The following is a 16,889-nucleotide window of genomic DNA, read 5'->3' on the forward strand; positions in this document are numbered from 1 at the left end:
TTCAGAAAAAAGTAAGGGACGAACAAAAGTTAAACTTCCCAGCTGTGGGTGGTCAGGGATTTCCAGGCGTTAGTCCCATCCATAACATCCAGCACACTGTAAAAAAAACAAAGATATTTAATTCCACCCCGTCTTCTGAGGTCTGGGGATCTATAAGGAATCAGTGTTGGAACCAATGAAATAAGGATTACTAGCATATGGTAGAGGGTAGTAAAGGACACTGAGCATGCTGAACTGTGAGTGGAGAAGACTGCACTGGTGTAGGTACACATTACACAGCAGATCTGTAATGGGGCAGGGATCTGGGCCTTAAGAGTGAATTTGTTCAGGTTTTCAAGTGTTCCTTCAAGAAATCGAAAATGGAGAATCTAATGAAGTAATGCTAAATCAAAAGCAACCAGCCTGAGGCCCGAGGTTCAATGTGTGGCTGGCAGAAGTGTGTCTTTTTGTAAAAAACATTTTATTAAGTGTCTTATATAGCGGGGGCGTGGCTTGGTGAAATGGCTGGCTAGACGTGTTTCAGAGGCGCTCCTGCCCAGACTGGTAAAAATCCTTCATTATCCTGGCGATTTGGAAACCTTATATGTGTTTAAGGGCTGCGGAACTCTCCCCTTACCTGACGAGCCGCAGTGTTCCCGGGAGAGTCCTGGTCCCCGTGATGACGGTCACCATTATCCTATAAAGACGGGGGAGAAATTGGTGGGCAGTGACAGCGGCTAAGGATCCCGGGGAGTCCCGATTTGTGAACAGTACAACAGGCGGACCCCAGATGGGGGGGTACCCGCTGGGAGACGGAGAGTGCCGGATCAGCTGGATCAAAGGTCTCCACGGACTAGGGGTGAGCCGGAGGGGAGGTCGCGGTAGAGGGGCCTACCTCGGGGCCTGAGACTGTGATGGCCCAGACGGAGCCCTGATCCTGGAGGTGGTGCTCAGCGGATGGTGCAGAGAGGAGGCCATCGGGGGCTTGCGGTGATGGCCCAGTGTCCCCGGTGAGTCCGGCCCCACGGGCACATCAAAAGGTACGGCCCTGAGAGAGAGGCGGCATGCATAGGGAAGCGGCAGCTGGCGCGCCCGCGCAGGCTGAAGGTAGAGGCTGCGCGAGAGCGAGGCGTTGCGGCCTGCACTTCTTCCAGTTGGCCGAGCTTATATCTGGAGAGCCAATTGCCTGGGGACTCTTCTGAGCCCGGTGGTAGTGGCGAGAGATCATAGGCACGCCATGCAAGATTTCCCCCCGGGTCGCCTAGAAGACGCAGATTGACAGAACCGGCAGTTGGAGGGGCAAGGAGAGACCCAACAACTCCCTGGCTCGTGGGTCGGGAGACAGGGACTTGGCAACGGCCTGGGAGCGTTGCAGAAGGGCCCAGTGCCAGGGGCCTGGGGTGGCACCCCAGGTGCAGAGGTGAGAGGGCCCCCCCCCCTGAGTGGCATGGCCCCCTGGAGAGCAGGAATTGAGCAGGAGGCATTCACCCCTTGAGAGGGAGGTAGACCAGGTGCTCGAGGATACTGTGATGCCGCTCCGGGGTGGTCCGGCACAGCCGGGGGAAGAGTAGTGGAGGATCAGACAGCTCCCAAGAATTGAAGACTGGCCGGGTTAGGGGGTGGGGGGGTTGGGGGACAGCAAGCGGTGACGGTCCAGTGCGACTGGGGAGGAGAGCAAAGAAGGCCAGGAGAGCATCGGCCGCCGGGCCTGCCTGCTAAGGACACTGCTGAATCCCCTAACAGTGGGTGGACTGTTTATCGGAAGCATTCCATGGACAGCTTGGGGCACTGCTGTTGGTCGGGGGGCCCGCTGGGGAGTGTCCTGGGGTAACTGCACTTTTCAGTTCTTGGCGGCCTCTTTGTGGAACTCTCTGCCTGCCTCCTTGAGACAAAGCGATAGTCTCCTTAATTTTAGACACGCCTTTAAGACCTGGCTTTTCAGACAGGCATATCCTTAGATTAGTTTTCTGACTTTCATGTTGTTGTGCTGTTGTGTTGCTGTTCCCCAAAAGTTCGATAGCGCCATGAAGCCCATGGGCGTACGTGCGCTGTATAAATTAAATTTAACATAACATAACATAACACTGAGTATGGGGAGAGATCAACCCCTGAGAGGTGCCCAATTGAATAAAATTGTGCAATACATGGTCCCGGGCCAACGGCAGCAGACCGCCTACGTACCGATATGGAGCAAGGGACCCACCAGGACTCGGCCGCTCGGTACAAAAGGCAGATATTTTGGAAGCGATCCGGGAATCCAGGGTGGCCCTAAAGACGAAAATGGATGGGATGGCCATGGATATTAACCACTTGCGACTGGACCTCAGGAAAGTGGCAGACAGGGTCACAGTCACAGAAGGAGATCTGAGCGCTCTGCAGACGGAGGTCAGGCAGCTGCAGGAGATTGTGACGATGCTTCAGGACCATACGGCCCGGCTGAAGGAAAGGGCGGAAGACGCGGAAGGCCGCTCTCGAAGAAACAATCTCCGCTTTTTGGGATTTCCCGAGAAAGTGGAGGGGCCAGCAGCGGATCTATTTCTGGAGGACTGGATCGGCAAAGTGTTCTCCAACCTCAGGCTCTAAATTGTTTGCGGTGGAAAGGGCACATAGATCCCTGGGGCAGTCGCCGAGTCCCGGATCCCCGCCTAGAGCCTTGATTGCCCGGATGTTTAACTTCGGGGACCGGGACATGATCATGCAGCACATTCGTGCCAACGGTCCGCCCAGGTTTGATAATCATGACATTCATATCTACCCTGACTATACTAAAAAAGTTCAGGATCTATGGAAGGACTTCTTAAATGTTAAACGCCGGATGCGTAGTCACAAATTTAAGTACAGCCTGTTGTTCCCGGCTTTACTCTGGGTGCAGTACGCAGGCAGGGTCCACTTCTATGGCACTCCAGCGTAGGCAGTGGACTGGATGGACTCACTGGGCCTGGCATGCCCCAATCACACTCAGGGATGGCAGGAGCAGAGGCGCCGGGCAAATCGGCAGAGGAGCCAACAACGTCGCACTGAAGAACAAAGGCGTAGGAACCGAGAGCAGGTCGGCGGAGGACGTGTCGTGGTGGGACCGGATGGCACTCTTCGGGCGGAACTAGGGACGATCCCGACACAGAACCTGTTTTCCCCACTCTGTCTGGTGCAGGAAACACAGTCTGATGTGGACGGGGCCACGAGCCCGGCTGTAGAGAGCTCTGGAAACGAGTGACGGAGGGCCTGGATGATGTGCCCGGGGGGGTTCATACCCATGGACACTGCAAGTACCAGGTTCGGCCCACAGGGCGTGAGACTTTCCGAGGTACCTCATACATATGGGCTGGAACCAATCGGACTTGAGGGTGGAGGGTTTGATACATGATTAATGTTGGTGGAGGGTTGCCATTTTGCCTTAAGGCTGGTTAGGTTCGCCGGCTGTGGAGTGCCAAGGCAGTCCAGCTACACCTCGGTCGGACAGGGCTGTGCGGTGCTAGGCAGTCAACTGATTCCTTGAGTCTAAGTGGGAAGGGAGGTGTACAGGGACCTGGGAGGGTCAGTGTGGCTGTAATTGTTCTTTTGTTACACTGAGAGTGGTAATCTAGAGGGGTGGGTGGTGCGCTGGGGCGGGGTTCTGAGTCCTCGAGCTGGTGGGGTGTGAGAATGAAGGGCTACCACCTGTGGGTGGGGTGAGTTGGGTGTTCTAGCTGTGAGGTTGTTGGGGTTGCTACCGGGTCTGGTCTATGTTGGTGGTATGCGGGCGATCAATGGCGTCCTCCTTCGAGGGGGGCCAGGCAAGACATTATTGGGGAGTCCCCACGCAAAAGACGCAGGGACAGAGAGGTTGACTATATACACATGCCAGGGGATAACCAGAAGTACAATCTGATCACGTGGAACGTGCGGGGGCTCAATATTAGGGTGAAAAGGATCCGGGTGGCATCATACCTTGGGCGTTATGGGGTCAGTATAGCCCTACTCCAGGAAACCCACCTTTGGGGAGACTGTCTGAAACTCATCCAACGTAGGTGGAGAGGTCAAATTTTTGCTACATCTTACTCAGGGTTTGCTCGAGGAGCCCTTATCTGGGTGGCACCCCTTTAAGGCTGTGCATGTTAAACAAGATCCCGACTGGAGGTTTGTGGTGGTGGTGGGGACCCTAGATGGGTTCAATTTTTGCCTGGTCAATGTTTATGCCCCAAAGAGCGATGATGGGGGTTATTTGAGCCGTGTTATGGGAAAGCTGGATCTGGACCCAGATACAGAATTGGTTGTGGCAGGAGACTTTAATTGTGCCCTGGATGGGGAGCTTGACTGATTCCCCCCAAAGCTAGACGCCAAGCCTAGAGTTCGGGAGGCGATGGGCCAAATGCTTCACAATTATGATTTATTGGATGTGTGGCGCCACCGTAACCCTAGTCGTAGAGTGCACTCGGGTCACACTCCTGCTGCCAATACTTACAGTAGGTTAGACTACTTCTTCATTCAAAAAACGGATGCAATACCTAGCCCGATATTTATCGGACCATTCCCCGCTCCTAATTGTATACTCGTTGGCCCGACCGAGGTCTAAGGTACCGCTCTGAAGGCTCAATATAGAAGCCTTTGGTGACCCGATCTATAAAGATGCCATATCAAAGGGACTGGATGATTACATAGAGGTCAATTGGGAGTCTGCTAGCACTAGGGCGACTGAGTGGGATGCCATGAATGTGGTGGTACGGGAGATCTGTCTGTTCACAGAGGTGGGGGTTAAGAAAGTGTTGGAACGTGACCTGCGGCGTCAGGAGGAACGGTTAGCGGCTTTGGAAAAAGAACTTCCCACAAATAATTAAAGGTCCGCGGAGTGGGAGGATGCTCGGCGGCAGATAGGGGAGATATGGGACTCACTAGGCAAATATGATAGAACAACATGTAGGCGTCGCTGGAACACGGAAGGCGATAAGGCCGGGCGGCTGTTAGCATGCCTTATTAGGGCAGAATCAGCCTTGCCCTATCCTAGCACTTAAAAACGACCTCTGACAGATGGTGTATACTCAACATGAAATCAACAATGTTTTCCTAGCCCATTTAAAAAGAATATACTCTGAGAGTCAGTCGCCTGTGACCCTAGAAGAGGTGGAGGCCTATTTGGCAGAAGTAGAGCTGCATAGTATCGAAGCGGAAAGTCAGGACGCTCTGGGGGGCCCCTTTAGTGGGGAGGAGATTCGAGCAGCCATCGCCCACTTACAAACAGCAAAGTCCCTGGCCATGGATGGTATGGCAGCTGAACTTTACAAAGAGTACGGTAGAGTGCTGATCCCCAAATTATTCGAAATCACAGTGGAGGCCGAGGAACGTGGTAATGTGGTACACTCCCAGACTCCATGAGGGAAGCACTGATTGTGATGATCCCTAAACCCGGGAAGGATCCCCTCCTCCCCGGCTCTTATAGGCCCATCTCCATGCTAAATGTCAATCTTAAAATTATCAGCCAGGTGTTGGCATCTAGACTCCTCCCTTATCTTAAGCGACTGGTCCATGATGACCAGTCTGGTTTATACCGGGCAGCAATATGTTGTGAAATATCCACCGCCTGGCGTATATAATGCAATCTTTGGAGGGACGGGCCCAACTGAACACCTTGGTGTTCTTTGATATCAAATAGGCGTTCAACTCGATTAGCTGAGCCTACCTTTGGCAGGTATTGCATAAGATGGGCCCAAGGTAGGGATTTGTCAACTGGATTGAGCTGCTATGCGTGCATCCGATGGCGAGGGTCCGTACTGGGCGCTACGTGTCCCAACACATTCCCAATAGCAAGTGGACGAGGCAGGATTGCCCGCTGTCCCCCTTGCTATTTGCGCTGGCAATGGAGCGATTGGCGTGTCGTCTGCGAAACCTGCTGTTGGGACAGGGCATACGCGTAGGAAGTTCGGAGCATGTGGTGTCACTGTACGCCGATGATGCGCTAATATACCTAAACCGGCCGTCCCATTCATTGCCGGCATTGCTAGCTGGCCCAGTTCGCAGGGGCCTCTTGGCTCCACATTAATAGAACAAAGTCACAGCTCTACGCGATAGGGACGGAGAGCGACTGGGGAGGAGACCAACGTCCAGTGTTAGAGTTGCCATGGGTCGAGGACACAATCCGCTACCTGGGTCGGGAGGAGGAAGGCAGTGTTCTATCAACACAATATGGGGCGGATAATTCGAGGGCTGCAGGGTAGTATTACTTTTTGGAACACTCTTAACCTGTCTCTGATGGTAAAGATTGCGTTAATAAAGATGGTGGTCCTGCCCCGATGTCTCTACACCATGCAAGGCTCCTTCTTTGAAATTCCGCACCGGGTATTTAGGGAGCTAGATAAAATGCTAGTCTAATTACTGTGGAACGGTTTAGCCATTATGAAGCGTAGCTCGGGTAAAGGGGGGCTGGAAATCTAGGACCTGGAACTCAATTATTTTGCATTGCAATTGCAACATGCTATTGCTTGGCTGGACGCGGACTCCTCCTGGGAGAAGTCCTTGTTGGCAGGTACGTACGGAGACCGGCAGCTGGGGGCGTTGTTCTGGCGGGCCGGGAGGCTCCCGGAGTGCAGTCCGCCATTGGGGATCTGACCCGAATTATGGGATGGACTATGGAACTAGATCCGCGTGCCTGTATACTGGGCTGGATTCCTAAGGACCCGAAATGTAAGATCAGCAGGGGTTCCTGGTTCTGGTTCTGGGTCTGGTCATAGCCAAGAGGCCTATTGCGATCCACTGGTTGTCGTGACAGGTACCACTACTGGCAAAATAGAGGACGGATTTGCGGGAATGGGCCCTGGCAGAGGAGGGGCATATAAGACATACCAGGAGGGATCCCAAGTTACCCGAGGTGTTGCAGGCATGGGGAGTGATGATGCAGGAGATAGGGGGACAGGATCCCAAGTGTCTACAGACAGTGCAATGGAACCGTCTTCCAGTGAGGGGAGGGCCCCAGGACAAGAGAGAGACATGCAAGGTGAGCCCCCAAAAATACTAAGTTATAGGTATCTTGAATTACACAGACCCGGTGGGGGGAGCTAGGGAGGTGGCTGTTGGGGGGGTAGAGGGGTTGGGAGGGGCGGGGGTTTTTCTTATAGTTGGGTACGTTTTGGGAAGGAACATCTCATGAGACGGCTAAACGAAGAGAACGTTGGCGGGGGGTTTCAACGATGGCGAATGTAGTCATTATTGATGACGTATATTCTTATAGTGTCATTTTTCGCCTCGGCGGAGGTGGACGAAATACAACCATGTTGTTGTGAATGTGCACTGCCGATTTGGAGAAAACCCAATAAGGAATTATTTTTTTTTAAGTATCTTATATGGCTTCAACAGCCAAGAAACCGTGCAACGCCATACAACATGGAGAACAGATAACAAGGCACAATGCTTTCTGCATAATCCCCACCCATTCACCGACAGCCTGGAGGTCCTATGAAGGTATAAGAAGGGGAGTCCTAAAATAATGTCAGTGATTCGGATCACCAAAAGTCAGAATTTCTGTGTTGAGGATATATTTATATGCCTCCGGCTGAGCTATATAGACCCTTTTGTAGTCAGTCGATCACTCACAGGCTTTAACGTATTTTTTAAGGCAACTCCATGCTTTGTATACCAGCTTTTGTCTGTTCAGGCACCAGTCAAGGCTCGGTTTACATTCTGCAACCAGGGGCAGAGCGGTATCCTACCGGTGGCAAGAAATATTCCTTTTGGCTACAATAAGCCTGAGCCAGAGGAAGGTGGTAGTGTATCAGTAGTCTTTAAAATCCGCCGATATATGGAGGAGGATCAACCTAGGTTCTCGCGGAATGGGCCGTCCCAATACTTGACCCAGACAGACCAGAATTTGAGTCCAATGTTTTTATATTACAGCGCATTCCCATACAACGTGTAGAAAGGTACCCTCCGATGATGCACAGCAAACACAAGAGGGAGAGGCGATCCTTCCCGCTGCCCAAAGCTTGTGACGTGTGAAATATGTGCAGTGGAGGTATTTCAGCTGTATGAACAGTAGTCAGCATGTGATAGCTGAGGATCTCGGAGACGTCCTAGTCTTTGTCCAGTATTCATCCACCAAGGTCCGGATGTCCGGCTCCCAGGCTGTAAGCAATGTAGCAAAGGAGTTGAGCATATAGTGAATAAGGGATATACGGAGAGATTTTGTGTTCAATTGTCCTAGGAGAAGTTTGACTTTGAGGGGGTTACAGTCAGGCAGGGCCTCTAACCCACAAATGAGGAGTGTCAAGGTGTGGTGCAGCTGAGATAGCCGTAAAATGGACTATGGTGTGGATGAGATTCGTCCTAGAGGGTGGCACATGATTTTCGTGTGACACCTTCCATGACACCCCCCAGGGTTGAAATACCTATTTGGAAAAGCCTGTTAGTGTTGCCACCCGATGAAGAAAATCTCCTACCCATATAGGGGTCTGAACCACAAGCCTCAGTTTCCATTCCATCTTTGCTAACATCTCCCCCCATCTATGCAGCACCACCTGTGTCGCTGGGGGGAGCAGAAGCAGCGCCCGTACAATAAGTACTGGATTGGGGTGCCCTGTAGCACCCACTTTTCTTATGCAAAAGCAGGGTCTTCCCGAGTATCGCACCACCATTCATTGATAATTATTAGGTGGGACACTTGAGAACAGGACTCCATGTCAGCTGCAACGATCCCCTCATCATACGTGGATTTGAAACATTTAGTGAGGGCTATGCGAGGGGTGCCATGCGTCCATAGGAAGCTTCGTAATATGGAATGTATTGTCTGGAAAAAGGAGTGCGGTTGGGGGAACTGGTAGTTGTGGAGGTGATAAAGGAGTCCGGGGAGGGAAACCATCTTGAATGTGGATGGCTGAGTTGCTAATGAGAGATAAAGGAAGGGCCAACCAGGTTTTGACAACCGCCACTAGGGCATCCAAAAGCAGCCGGATATTCATCATCCATGCCCGGGAAGAGTCAGGGGGTGGCATGCACTGTGCCACTGGCAGAACTGATGATTATGAGGACAAATATGTGGAGATCCAAGCAGTGTAGTAAGGTGAACCAAAGGCAAGATCAGAATGTGTGTCTATTTGTGTGCACTGCACAGGAGACATTTCCGTGGTGCTTTAAATTGTACTGAAACTCTTGAAAAGGGGACAGAAAGGTCCAAACACAAATTGGTCCTGCAACAACAGGAGAGGATATTTATTGCATCTTCGCATTCTTCAGCAAACCATCCTCTCTGTAACCTTCATTGACACAAGACTAAGTTACCCCTGTGTTTTAAAACTTGTAAACATAGGAGAGTATTTCTATATTGTCCCTTTTATAAAGGGGTCTCAAGATAATGGTTTCCTCATACTGCATGGAGCACTTAGGGTACTACTTCCAAACATAATGAAACAGAGGCACAGAGTCATCAATGGCCAAATAAGAGGAGAGATGTGATCTAGTGGTTAGGATATTTGCACAGTAACAGAGACCTGGGTACCAAATCCAGTTTCTGCACATGCCCTCAATGTGTAATATTATCTAAATGAGTACGACATATAAGAAACAACAAATGTATAGTGTGCCGTTTTGTGTTGCTTCATTTACACATTCTTGACAACCACTATGGCATACCTGTTTCTGGTATGTGCTCTCAACTGGACCCCACACAACTTAAGGTTACAAGTATGTCCGGGCTTTGTCAAATATCTAAATAAAAACAAAACAAACCACAGAAATATCTTGAAGTGAAGTCAAACACCCCAGCCAGCTGACAAGAGGACAAATAATGTACATATTACACGACGCCTTACTTTTAAGCCATAGGGAAACATCATCGTTTGCTTAATATTCATAATACTTTGGTTATGGCTGGTGCTGATACTCAGGCTTTGTGTCTAAAGTCTTGCATGGCTTGTGGCACCAACACGGTTGTGTTTATGAAGCTTACTTAGAAGAGTTAAACATGGTTGATACCTCTGGTTACACCTGGAGTTGGGCTTGGGTACCTCAATGGGAGCTAACATTTTAAGCCTGGACATAACCTCAGAGAAGACCCTGGTAGTAGGCTTATTCTGCACCTCACAGGAGCTCTGGTAAGTTTAGATAACTGCACTACCACAGAAGAGGGATCAAGTAGTAGCGTAAGAATGCACCTTAGTGTTGCTCTGATGGAATGGATGCAGTTAACAACCACTCCCTTAATTTGAGTTTTTCACTGATCATGTACACTCGTCTGAGAAGTACAATTCTCCCTGCCTGGAAGATTGCGAAACTGCTCATAAAGGGGAGGGTTGTGTGGGGCATTTTAGAGATGCTGATTCTGAATCAGCGGTCAAAGAATTTGTACGAGCGTTAACTTTGCAATCTAGCCAAATGGTTGACTTAAAAATACTGTGCTTTGGCTGTCACATTTAGTGAGTGAATATTAACAGAAAGACAGTATGGCTAGTCTAGGCCATTCACATTCAGAGTTTTAATTTCAACATTGTGCTGCACCTTAGGGTGATTGATGAATTGTGAGACACAGATTGTAACTTATATAAGCTTTGAGAGTATTTAGTTAATTGATAAAGGCTACATCTCTTTAGTTAGAACTTGCTCATACGATAGAATCTCGCAGTAGTAGTAGGTTAGCAGCTGGTAACGTGTATTTGGTGAAGAAGATAAAACAAAGTTAAACAGAGTTGATCAAGGTATTACAGTATGTGGAAGGAAAGAAAGTGATATGTTTTGAGGGAGTTTGACTGAAGCCTTAAATAATTATCTATGTATGTGGTATATAATAAATGCCTACTTTTGGATGCTTTGTTAGTTTTACCAATGATTTTTCCTTTGCAACTAGGCTACCTACTTATTGATCTATTCTGTATTTTGTGCAGTTCATAATTTATTGTTTTCTGCATTGTCAATTGTCAGGAGACTTACAGTGTTGGGTGAGAGCTAGTTATCTGTGATGGACAGATAGTTACTATCCTGGCTGGTAAGAAAATCCAGGGTATCACGTTGTGTAGCTCTGACCTGGTGATCAGCAGGGTACACAATGGTTGGGAGGTTTACGGAATGGTGATGAGGGATTATGTAAATAGTACGTCTTCATGTCATACTATTTGGGTGTAAATGAAATAGATCTTTTTTTGAGTTGACAAAAGATGTTGCCAAGTTATTTTTAACTTTGTTTCACAGATAGATGACATATTGTCAACAGTGAGTAGCAATGGTGAATGACAATATCAAAAGGGTAAACACAGGAATAGGTGGCACGTTAGTTGTTCTTCTAATTGAGATAAGCTGCTCTCCAACATGCGTAAGAACGTTAGAGCCTAGTCCTTTCCTCCCAGGGTGTGGAGAAGCTCAGAGTAGTCAAGCGATATCCCTGCATTCTACTGAGTCTACGGGTAACATGTTGTTTCCACCTGTGTGGTATTAGAGAATAGAATCCTGAAGACTAACTGGATGGAGGTAAACTCACGCTGAAAAGAAGTTTTCTTATATAAGTTTTAGGCGTCATTTCTTAGGCAGCAGTGATTGGAGAAAACTTGCAACATACAGCCTTGCGTATTGCCTTTGAGCTTAATTGCAGATTAAAGGATTTAAGCGTTATAATAAACGTAGTGTGATAATCACATCAGACATTGTTATTACAAGTGGCTGTCACACCCAGTGGTTGCGTAGCAAACCCATTTTGAGCCAATGAAAATTAATGCTTTTCAGACTGAGCTTCAGTAGTTGTGCACAAATGAATTAGTTGTCTGCATCTCTGGCACTCATCCTAGTTTGGTCAGCCAACAAATCATTTTGTGGATGATGCAGATAACTTTTGGGTACAGAATGTTTGCACTAGGTGGTGAATTCACTTAGGCAAAATGTTCTGAACATTTTTACAGAAAGTGACTTTTTCCTATTCAAACAAATACAACTACCTATGCGCGATTTTCTGGTCTCGAGGTCAAGTGGTGGGGATAATTTACCTTGAATAATCTCAAAATAACTTCTGCTAATGTTGAAATCCCACTTGGAGCTTTTCTCACATGTTGTCTTAAGAGTCTTACTCAACTTTGCAAAAGAATAACTATTTTTGTAAAATTACTGCGTGAACAATTTTGAGATTTGATCATGGTACTTTGATTTGAATCGGCAATTGACAATACTGGTGGCCTACACCTTGTAGAACTTGAACTTCTAATGTTGGATACACCACACGTGTGGCCCAAACAAAATTGCTTGTGCTTTGGCCGACATATTTAACTGAATTTGGTCGCTTTGGTGTACTTTAGATGCTCCTTGGTGTATCTGCAAGCTGAAAAACTCAGTTATCCACACCAACAAAGATATCCCTCACAAAGGGCATAAGAAGTTAATGGCCCATTTTTATGGAGTCAACACAAAGTTACTTCGCATTTAAAGCTATATTTGTGATAACACTGCAAACATTAGATTATGAATGACAAGCTAATAAATCTTTCAAAGCAGTACCAGAAATATTCCCATCTTCTCTAAATGAGGGCGTCATTTGAGTTTTGTAGAGACACTGTACCCCAGCCAGGAAGTCTGGAGCGTAAATTAACTACCGGTGAGATATGAGCATTTTGGTTAGGAGGAGAGGGGATGTTGTGACAGGCAAAACTCTACAGCAGAGACCTCAAGCTGTGTCATTCTCTGGCAACAATGACAAAATAACACTAACATGACACTGAACACTGTATGTCACCCCGAGTGGGACGGGTAAGTCCAGAGGTGGGTCCTGTGCTCTCCATGCCACTGGAGTCAAGCTATCCTGGCTGATGAGGGGTGAAACCTCGAAACCAGTCCCAAGATGCTATTTTTCCAGTCCAGCAAGGACATGACCTGGCAGTTCGGCCTGGACTGTTCCCATTGGGAGTAGGGTCAAGACTAATTTGCATTTGGTTGGGTTCAAAATCGAATCTCAAGGGGAGCAAAAAAAACGATGGATTTAGGCCCCGATTTCTGTACTGGGGTGAATGTATGACGTTGTTCTGCATTCTGTCCATTAATTGTTCTTTTTGCACTGAAGTAAACATATTCTTATGTCACACATGCCCAAATGTGAAATGATATGGCAGATATGACGTGTCATTCCACACAGCCTTTCCATGTTTTTCTGGAGCTTCTCTGGTGGATCCTTGAGAGAGGGGAGCAGGGCTTTAAGTGGGATAAAAAAACTGGGTGGAGGGGTCTCTCATTGGGACGTAGCCAGTTTAATTAAGGGCGTGGCTTAAAACACTTAAGCTAAAAATCTGCACTTAGTATAATGTGCTGTCCCACTGGTATTTTGCGGCTTCTGTCCATTCAACCAGATATATAACATAACAAGTAACATTACACCTACAACAAGCCAGGACTATTGGCGTGGTCAATGGTTGTAAATCACATAAAGATAAATAAGCAACAACTTTGACTTTGTTGTTTATCATTTTGAAAAAGCTCAACATCCTGTGATTCAACACATGAATATGTCCTTGTGTGATGTAACTGTGGTGCGCATGTAAAGCCTTCAAGTTGGCGCTGTGAAAAACTGAAAAATTTGTTTCTTTGAAGTTCCATCAAAAGGAGACGCATGGTACTATTGCAGAGTTATTTTTTTTTTTTAGTTTTTTCTTTTTTCACCCAGAGTAAAAATGGAGAGCCCAATAGAGACCCGTCTCGGCACATGCTTTTAAGAACTACAGGTGTAAGCACTGGCAGGACCCGGCCCACTTAAAGGCATGGAGGGGAGCATATTTCAGCTACAGGAGTCTCCAGAGAGAGGAGGAAAATACGCCTATTGATTTCTGAACTGAAAACGAGCATTGGCTAAAACTATAATCCAATTGTAAAACACAGATTGCAAAAAGCATCATTTTACTAATAATCACTGTCGACTGCAAAATAGCAGTAAGCATGTTGGGAAAATAAGATGCAACCAAGCAGCACACATGGACACATCAGAGACTGAACAGTAACATAATCTTCAAGTCGGAACAAAACAAATTTATACTTTTTTTATCAGGAAGGGACATTTGCTTCAGTAGGGCCTCAATCCCGGTTCTCCACGGAGCCATTCTACCAGTATTCTGGAGGAATTCTGGACCCTCCAAAGGGGCATTTCCAGTTGCTCATCCTGCAGGATTACAGCCTCACAGATTGCCGCTCGAAACAAATTAGCAAATGCGGTTTTATGTGTTAGAAGATGTCATGTGTATGCAGCACCAACTGGTGCTTAATTTACAAGACATGTTTTAGACCTATTTTTCTAGTTTTTGCTGCCAGACCTCGCTGCAATGAGGACTCATTGTTCTAATGTGGGAAAGTTATAGCTCGTTTGTGTTCCCCATTTGGGTATTCTTAAAATGAAAACCTGCAGGAAGGCATGAAACAATTAAAAACAGGAGCAGCACAAATATGAAAAACTACAGACGTTTCATGAAAAATGTGAAACAAAAACTATTCAAAGGGGAAGCAATTATTTAATTTTTAAAAGTGCAAAGTTCTGGAAAGAAAGCAGTCAAGAAGTTTTGTTTACTCGTCTTTTCAATCACTGTTTCTAAATATGTATGAACACCTACCCGATCACAAAAGCTTCATATAATAAAATCAAATGCGAACAATAAACCATTCACCGTAATATAATGTATAAGTAAATGCCAATACGCTTTTTAATGTATAACAAACACCAAAGAAACTCGATTGTTGAGGTATCATTCACCAGACACATATTTTGTGGTTTACGTAACCTGAAATGCAAAGCTGTACGATGGCTTATCATCTTACATGGTTTTCTTCTTTTAAAATATGTTTGAGTAACATACAGCTAAAAAGCCTGTCGGTAGAAAATGTTCGCCAACAAGTAACTTAAAAACACCATTAACACCGCAAAACTAAACAAGCATTGGCAAAGCCAATATCTTTAACCTATGCAAGCACTATTGGCTTTGCCAATATCTTTAAGCCACTTTGTACAGCAGCGTAGAGTGGAATGGAATGGCAAAAAGTGGAGTAGATTGGCCTAGAGTGGATTGGCTTACAGTGGCCTGGAATGAAGTGGAGTGGCGTGTACTAGTAGAGTGAAGTGGCGTAGTGTGGAGTGGACTAGCGTAGAACAGAGTGGTGTACAGTGGAGTGGAGTGGCGTGGCGTAGAGTGGGCTGGTATAGAGTAGAGCTGAGTAACGCAGAGGGGCGCAGAGTGATGTGCAGTTGTGTAGATTAAAGTGGAGTACACTGGGGCACAGTGGTGTGAGGAGATCACTGCTCCTCGGTTAGTGGCTGTGTTTTTTTTTTTTTTGCTGTAAAACCTAGAGATGTGGACCAAATGTCATTGCTTTCTTCAGGGCCAACTGCACTTTTACTATGCCATGGATGTAGGCCACATAATATCTTTGCCAAAACTACTCTCTGTGCCTGTTAAATAAAGGACTGCATGGATGAATCGGACACAATAGTGCTCTGTGACATGGAAGAGGGCCAAGTCTTCATGCAAGCAGACAGCTCAGCACTATATCTTGTCTTAGTCCTCTGGGTTGTAGAGTGCAGTGATGCAAAGTAGAGTGGAGTGACAGTACAGTGGCGTAGAGTGGAGTGCCATTAATTGGTGCTGAGTAGAGTGGCGTAGAGTGCAGAGGTACAGAGAAGAATGCAGTAGAATAGAGTGCACTTTACCAGAGTAGCATAGAGTGCAGTGGCATAGAGTAGAGTAGTGCAGAGTAGATTAGAGTAACGTTTAGTACAGTGGTGCAAACTGAGAGGCATAGCGCAGAGGCACGGAGTAGAGTGGCATAGAGGGCAGTAGTGCAGAGTGCAGTGGCACTAGTACAGTGGCACAGAGTAGAGTGCAGTGGCACAGAGTGGTGCAGAGTGCAGTGGAGTAGAGTGGTGCAGAGTGCAGTGGCATGGATTGCAGTGTTTCAGAGAAGAGTGGCATAGAGTGCAGTGATGCAGAGTAGAGTGCAGTGCCATAGAGTGCAGTGAAGCATAGTAGAGTACAGTGGGATAGAGAGTGCAGTGAGGCAAAGTGGTGTAGAGTGCCTTAGAGTGGGTCAGAGTAGAATGCAGTGACGAACAGTAGAGTAGGGTCGTGCAGAGCGGCGTAGAGTGCAACAGCGCATGGTATAGTGACGCAGAGTAGAGCGACGCAGAGCATAGTGGCAAAGAGTGGTAAAGAGTAGATTGAAGTGGGGTAGAGTGCAGTAGTGTATAGTGCAGTGACAGATTGCAATGAGGCAGAGCAGCGTGGCGTAGAGTGCAGTTGCTTACAGTAGTGATGTGGCGTAAAGTACAGTGGCATAGAAAGTAGAGGTGGAGAGTGGTGCAGAGTAGAGTGTTGTAGAGTGCTGTGGCATAAAGTGTAGGGGTGTGAAGTGATGCAGAGAAGAGTGGAATAGAGTGCAGTGGCCTAGAGTAGAGTGGTGAAGAGTAGAGTGCAATAGAGTGCAGTGGCATAGAGTGGTGCAGAATAGAATGCAGTGGTGTAGGATGCAGGGTCGAGAGGTGGGAGGGAAAAGAAGCAACATGGAAGTGGGACAGGTGAGGGGGTGGGGAATAGTAGATACATGGACCGAATATGGGAGACGGACTAAAAATGAAAGCACTCTTATGGAGCGCATTTAACACAAAGACAAAAGTAGCTCCAAAAACGGAAGCAGTGGAAGTACACAAGTACTTTGTCCATGCTCCAGGGGAAGCCCAAACACAAGAAGAGGACATAACGCCTGCATGCCATGGGAAACGAGAACAACGCTGAAGCTAACAAATGGTAAGGTATGGGCAGGTTGTACGCCCACTGTATGAAAACAACATGCCTCACAGAGACAGCACATGCACTGTCTAGGAGAAACCAAAAAGGAATTGCTGACATTCCCCGTACCAACAAGGCCGCACCTAAAACAGGCAAATGGCCTTTGACCGTCAACAGTAAAACATATAAAGACAGAAGAACCTGGGTACTAGAACGGGTCTA

General features: G+C 47.4%; 1 protein-coding gene across 2 annotated transcripts in view; it reads right to left on the reverse strand.

Moving 5' to 3' along the window:
• LOC147702891 (kelch-like protein 3) overlaps window positions 1–16,889 on the reverse strand; it is a 530,880-nt gene that overhangs the window by 408,642 nt on the left and 105,349 nt on the right. The gene's annotated exons all lie outside the window — the stretch shown is intronic.

Source organism: Lissotriton vulgaris, chromosome 7, assembly GCF_964263255.1.
Source record: "Lissotriton vulgaris chromosome 7, aLisVul1.2, whole genome shotgun sequence".
Classification (NCBI taxonomy): domain Eukaryota; kingdom Metazoa; phylum Chordata; class Amphibia; order Caudata; family Salamandridae; genus Lissotriton; species Lissotriton vulgaris.